The sequence below is a fragment of the Pongo abelii genome, chromosome 7, assembly GCF_028885655.2.
Source record: "Pongo abelii isolate AG06213 chromosome 7, NHGRI_mPonAbe1-v2.0_pri, whole genome shotgun sequence".
Taxonomy (NCBI): Eukaryota; Metazoa; Chordata; class Mammalia; order Primates; family Hominidae; genus Pongo; species Pongo abelii.
Window position 1 is genome coordinate 109703256 of NC_071992.2, and position 7060 is coordinate 109710315.

The following is a 7060-nucleotide window of genomic DNA, read 5'->3' on the forward strand; positions in this document are numbered from 1 at the left end:
TTTCTGTTTCATTAATGTATATCTGATGGAGTAGCATTTAGGAATATAACATTATTGGGGCAGAGGTCCCAGCCATTGCCAAAGTTGAATCTTTTACATTTCCGTGAATCTTGAGGATGACTGAAAAGGAAGTCTTTGAAATTGCAGTTTCTGAAGGATCACAGTACAGGAATGCCTTTATAAAAGCTGCAGAGATAAATACATGTACTGGCATGGATATTTAAAACCACTCACTCAGAAGCATATGAAAGAAATTCAACCATCATTCAACATAGAAGAAGTTAATTTTAGTGCAAATGTTTTTAAGTATTAAATTTCACAATAAAGGATCAGTTGGCTTACTTGCTGATAAATTAAAACAGAAAACATTTGGAATCATTCTAAATTAATTTTGTATGATATTTTTATTTTGGTTAGGTGCATAAAAATGTGTTCAGATTTTCATACACTGTCGACTCCTTTGTTCACATTGTCACAATTTACATTTCCTGATCATGTGCATAATTATTCACTAGATTCATTACCCTTTGTCTATTTCTGTAGTACCTAATCACTATACTTTGACTCTTATATCCCTGATTTTACTGATTTTCTAGAAACATTTGATGTCTCTTCATTTCATAATGAAACAAAACCTAGAGAGGTTCTTTATAAGCTGTTGTGTACTTTGTATGCTGCTTAGAAATGTACAGGCCCCTAAAATACTTCTGTAGACCAGTGCCTCTGTTATGGGAGATTTGTAAATGCTTCCTTCTCTGGCATTGCTGTCCTAACTGCCTTTTCAAAAGGTTTTGCTGATTACCTACATTGAGGAACGATCAAAATGATCATTAACTCAGCGCTTGCAAGCATGAAGCATGTATTTTTTTTGTAAATATTGACAAATATAAGCTGAGGGGAAATAAATGTAAGTCAAGGAGCAGTGAGCAGTGTGGCTTAATGGAAAGTGCTCCAAATTTAGCAAAAGAAGCCCTGGATTCAAATTAGAATTTTGCCCATCACTTACAAGCTTTGGTATCTTGAACTAAGTCATTTGCCATCATTGAGCTTCATTCTACATCTCTGCAATGAAAATAATATCCTTTGCTTACCACTTGTAAGGATTAGTTTCGTGTATGTGTGTGTGAGACAGAGAGAGAGAGACGGGGTCTCACTCTTGTCACCCAGGTTGGAATGCAGTGGCACGATTTTGGCCCACTCTAACCTCCGCCTCCTAGGCTCAAGCAGTCCTCCACCTCAGCCTCCCAAGTAGCTGGAACAACAGGTGTGCGCCACCACGCCCAGCTAATTTTTTGTATTTTTTTTGTAGAGACAAGGCTTCACCATGTTGCCCAGGCTGGTCTTGAACTCCTGATCAAGAGATTCACCCACCTCGGCCTCCAAAAGTTCTGGGATTACAGGTGTGAGCCACTACACCTGGCCAGGATTAGTTTCTTAAAATGTGCTTTTAACATTGAGTAAACTATGAATGCTGGAATTTTTATTTTTAGTTTAAAATATCTGCCCCAAAATATATTTTTTATCTTGCTAATAAATTAATAATATGATATTAAAACTCAGATTACTGATCTCAATAACTGACCAGTGAAAATTCTGAGCCTGCCTTCTTCCTCAGCCACCCCCAGCTCTGCCAGGAAGAGGCCCAGAGAGAGGTCACCGATACACATAAATATAAAAGAAGACAACACCCCTGTGGGAGACACAGTTTGTGACAGAGGGTGGAGAGAACAGGAAGAGTGGAGTATTGTCTCTGGGAGGGAGGGTTTTTTTCATTTGCTCATTAATTCCAACAATGTTTCTACCTCTTCCCACTCCCCAGCCCCTCAGAAGGGTCTTATAATTTGTAAGAGAAACAGATAAATTAACAAGTAATTACAGCAATATGAAACGTGCTGCAGTACCGGGGTGTGATATAAGGAAAGCTCTTAACTGTACTTCTGGGTCATCAGGGCTTTGACCTCAGAGAAGTGGATTTGATCTAAGATTTTAAGATAAACAAAAAAAAAAAACAAGTGCAACCAAAGCATGGAACAGTATGTGCTCAGAGACAAAGCAGCACATGGCAGTTTGGGGCACTACAGGCAGTTTGAATACAGAGTATATGTACTGTTTATATTTTAAAAGTTGTCTGTATAAGATATTTTGTCATTTTAAGAAAACTTCCCTTCTGGGGAGTGATTGTCCCTCCTGGGGTTCCCCAGTTCTTCTAGACAGCAAAGGACTCAGGTGGGAGCATATCTTTGATATGCAAACTATAGACCTGAGCCACATCTCCTCTGTCTGGCCCTGAAACCCTAGGAGGCAATGTTCCTCTTCCTTAAATCATCCCAGGACCAGGTAACGGGCAACTAGGGATAGTTTCTGTAGTTTAGAGCACACTGAAATTATTCCAATGAGCCAGTCCCAAACTGTTGACCCCGCCCTGCCTTGCCATTTCCTCAGAAACTCCAGTAAGCACCCGGGCTCTGCCCTGGCTCCTGGTGCTCCTGCCTCCTGACTGGTGCTTTCCCTCGTGGCTGTGCATGGTGTGCCGTGCCATCTGTTTCTAGGACCTGCGAGTGTAAGAAACTTTCCTGTCTCCCCTTGTCATTCCTCACTCATCACTACATAAAAGAACACAGAACAGTATGTTTGGGGGCTTTGGAGGGCGATGAGGTTGGAAAGGAAAACAGGAGTCACATCATTAAAGGTTTTTATGTTGGGCCACCTCTCCATCACGTGCATGGAGTGTTTAACCAAGTTGGAGATAAGTGTTCCTGCTCTCTGTTTCCTGGCTGCATGTTGTGGTTTGCAAGAAAATACATTGCCCCACTGCCCATAAGAGAGGCACCAAGGGTAGTAGTTGAGAGCACAGACCCTGGAGCCAGACTGGCCTGTGTTCAAGTCCCGGCTGCATCACTTACTGGCTGTGCAATTTGGGCAAGTCATGATTAAATTTTCTCATCTGTAAAATAGATAAGTAGTACCCACCTCAAAGACTTATTGGGAAGATTAAATGAGTTATTGTGTACAGTGCTTAGCAAAGTACCTGGCACATAGTAAATGCTATGTGAATATAAGCTGTGTAGTAGTAGTAATAGTAGTAGTAGTTCCCATTAATATTTAGTGCAGAAAGAGAGACCCAGATTAGACCCACTAGAGACTACATTAAGACACTGTCTCATTACTGGGTGTGCTAGAAGTAGCAATAGACAAACTGCCTGCTACACAGTTAGTTGTCTGTGGGTTTTAAAAAATAACTGCTTCTGTTATTTTTATAATAATTATTGCTTCCATTGTAATTATTATTGTTACAAGGAATACATGACTGTGGCCCAAGGATAAATAATCACAGATGATCAGTAGAATGAGGTCCAGGGACAAGTCCACGGGTGTGTGGATATGTATATACACACATGACAAGGGTAGCATGCAGTGCAGTAAGGGAAAGGTGTTTTTTAGATGTGCCATTGAATATCCCAGTGGAAAAAATGCATACCTCTATGTCACACTTACACAAAAATCAATTTCAGGTAGATGCTAAATCTAAATGTGAAAGGGTAAATGGTAAAGTTTCTAGAAGATAAAAGGGGAATATATTCATGACTTTCATGTAGGTATTTTAGTTTTTTGTTTTGTTTTGAGACAGGATCACTCTCTGTTGCCCAGGTCTGAGTGCAGTGGCACAATCATGGCTCACTGTAGACTCGACCTCCCAGGCTCAAACGATCCTCCCACCTCAGCCTCCAGAGTAGTTGGGATTACAGGCACATGCCTCCATGCTTGGATAATTTTAAATTTTTTTGTAGAGACAGAGGCTCATTATGTTGCCTAGGCTGGACTCAGACTCCTGGCCTCAAGCGATCCTCCAGCCTCAGTCTCCCAAAGCACTAGGATTACACACCTGTGTGTGAGCCACTGCACCTAGCCTGCCAAGATTTCTTAAGACCCCAAGAAGCCTGGGCACGTTGGCTCATGCCTGTAATCCCAGCACCTTGGGAGGCCAAGGTGGGTGGATCACTTGATCTCAGGAGTTCAAGACCAGCCTGGGCAACATGGTGAAACCCTGTCTCTACCAAAAATACAAAAAATTAGCCAGGTATGGTGGCATGTGCCTGTAGTCCCAGCTACTCAGGAGGGAGGATCACTTGAGCCCAGGGAGGTGGAGATTGTAGTGAACCGAGATCACACCATTGAACTCCAGCCTGGGTGACACAGTGAAACCCTGTCTGTCTCAAAATAAGACCCAAAAAAGATGAACCATAAAATAAAAGATTGGTAAATTGGACTTTACAATTTGTGGTAAATTTATACTTTTGTAAATTTATATATATAAATTTGGAATTTACATTAAAATCAGGAACACTGTACATCAGAAGACCCCATTATAAGAATGAAAAGGCAAACCTCAATCCGAGAAAAAAAATTGCAAACAGATTAGACAAAGCACTCCTGTCCTGAATAAAGAACTCATCACATCAATAAGGAAGACAGGTAACACAATAGAAAAATGAGCAAGACTCAAGTAGCCATCCCTCAAAAGAAGGTTTCCAAATGACCAATAAACACCTGTGAAAAGTGCTCAACCTTGTTAATCATAAGAATGCAAAATAAAACCGTGTGATACCACTACAAAACCAACAAAATGGCTGAAAGTTAAAAACTTAAAATACCATGTGTGGGCAAGAATGTGTGAAGCAAAAGAACTTTCATACTGTTTACTATGTAAAGTGAGGGGATTCGCGTTAATCTGTAACTTTTAGTTGGACTATCCTGAATCTTAAAGACAGGAAGACTCGAGTTTGTATTTGACCAAACCCATGGCTGACAGCAGATGGCAGAGGAGTGCACAGTAACCTTTTCAGGACCGGGCTGGGGCCCTTCTGACTGTAGCTCAAAGGTAGGTGTGCTCACAGGACGGTGGAGGCAAGAGGAACGCCATTCTCCCCATCCTCCACTTCACTCTTTGTCCCCCTCCTAACTTCTGTCGTCTCTCCCTTTACTGCACCAGAGTGCTGGGCAGCTCAGATGACTACAGTGCATTCTAAATCTAGTGCTAAGTTTTTAAAACCCAGGTTAGGGAATTGAATGCTAAAATAAAGATGATATACTTTCATCCATCTCCTAGGGAATAGGGTCACAAAACAGGTCATGCTTCAGAAAAAATTTAAGAACGAATTATCTAATGATTTGGGAATCTTCCTTCATTTTAATGAAATACATATTACATTAAAATCTCTTTAAAAATCAAACTCTTATCTAAAGTATATAATGCCCTTTTTCTATATACAGTTTCCCCAAATGGGACACTAGGTGCTAAGGATATGGAGGTAGATAAGACATTGCCTCTACTTTTACAGAGCTTATAGTTAAAAGATAGAACAACAAATCAATAAAAGCATAGTAAGTACCGTGTTCTTATCCTATTGCTTCTGTAACAAATTACCACAATTGAATGGCTTAAAGCAACATAAAAGTATCATCTTACAATTCTGGGCGGCAGAATTCTGAAATGGGTTTCACTGCACTGAAATCAACTTGTCAGCCTGGCTGGGTTTCTTCTGGAGTCTCTAAGGAAGACCCCCTCTTTGACTTGGAAGGACTTCTGTGATTACATTGGGCCCACTGGATAATTCAGGATAATTTTCCCCATTTCAAGATCCTTAGCTTAATCACATTGGCGAAATCCCCTTTGCTGTGTAAAGTAACATATTTATAGGCTCTGGGGATTAGGACCTGGATTTTTTTTTTTTTTTTTGTGGGTGGGTAGGGGTGTGTGGGGGCGTTATTTTGCCTAATATAGAACACTATCTATCTGTAGAGTACAAGAACATAAAACTAGCATACTTACGATAGTTTGGGTAGTCTGGAAAGGCCTGTGAAAGGGATACTTTAACTGAGACAAAGCAAGAGCAGAAGCTGGCCAGGACTATAGGATGGTAATGAGGCTGAAATTTTCCAGATAGAAGGAACAGCATGTGCAAAGGCCCTGATGTGGGGGCATCCTTGTCTACAGTGGGTCTAGATTGACCATTTGACAGAACTGACCAGATTCGAAAAGGGATTTACTTAGAGTCAAGAATATAGTTTCAAAGTAAGAAGAAAATTAAGTGCCTTATTCCATTTTATTTGGGTTTTCAGTCTTCCCCATTACAGCAAACAGAACAAGATTTTGTCTTTTTTTTTTTTTTAGCTAGCTGAATGTCGTTCAATCCACTGAACAGTTCTCATTTTTTAGAGCCTCTCTCAAAGCCATCATTACACACAATTTTCAAAGGATTGTTACCTAGAAGGGTGACAGACCAAGCTCAGAACACAAAGCCAAAGTCAGTGATCTAATCCTGTTTGGGAAAGGTCTGTTCCTTGCTGGGGTCAGCTATTATTCTGATCTTGTTTTCATGTTGGCAGTTTTCTTTTGTAGCCGCTCTCGTTGTGAGGAGTTAAGGGACAGCTAGTAGCAGACCAGGACTTTAAAAAAAAGGTTTTAAAATGAATCATAGAGCTCTTTTACCTCTTATGTCACTTATTGAGCTTTGAAACTCAAGCCAGCTGATTGGAGATAATCATGGCCAGTGTTTGCATGGCGCTTTGATTTTTGATATTTTAATAAGAATTTGGATGGCTTTCCATATATTCTTTTTAGCTACCTTGTATCACACGAGCACAACTATGCCAGCTGTCAGGGAGACTCATTAAATTGACATTTTAAATATTTCTGTAAATTACTAGAACATTTTAGCTTTAACTCCCGGAGGGTAAAAGGCTATAAGATTTTATGCACAAGAGTATCTGTCCTGTTCTCTAAAGAAAATGGAACTTCAAACCCATTCCTCTTATTCTGTCTGCTCTCCTTGGTTATAAAGCTGTAGGAAGAGCCATCATTTAATCACTTTTTTTTTCTGTATGCTTAGGATAAAGAGGCACAGTAAAATTATAGCTAAGAGCAAAGACTTTGAATTCTGACGGGCCTGGCTTTGAATTCCTAACTTCTCTATTTCCTTTGCATATGATCCTAAGCAAACTCTCCCACCTCTATGAGCCTCTTTTTTTGTTGTTTTTGTTTGTTTGTTTTGAGATAGGG

At 40.2% G+C, this 7060-nt stretch overlaps 1 protein-coding gene across 4 annotated transcripts in view; it reads left to right on the plus strand.

Annotated features, from left to right (window-relative positions):
* The window catches only part of TMEM67 (transmembrane protein 67), a 66963-nt gene extending 62403 nt beyond the window's left edge, over window positions 1-4560 (plus strand). For 2 of the 4 annotated variants that reach the window (XR_008509190.2, XR_010141234.1), the window contains one exon: window positions 1310-1559. The gene's annotated coding sequence lies outside the window, so the exon portion shown is untranslated. Of the gene's footprint in view, window positions 1-34; window positions 1560-2442 lie in introns of those variants that run through there. The other 2 variants (XR_010141233.1, XR_008509189.2) reach the window with 2 other exon arrangements.
* Window positions 4561-7060: the final 2500 nt, after the last annotated feature.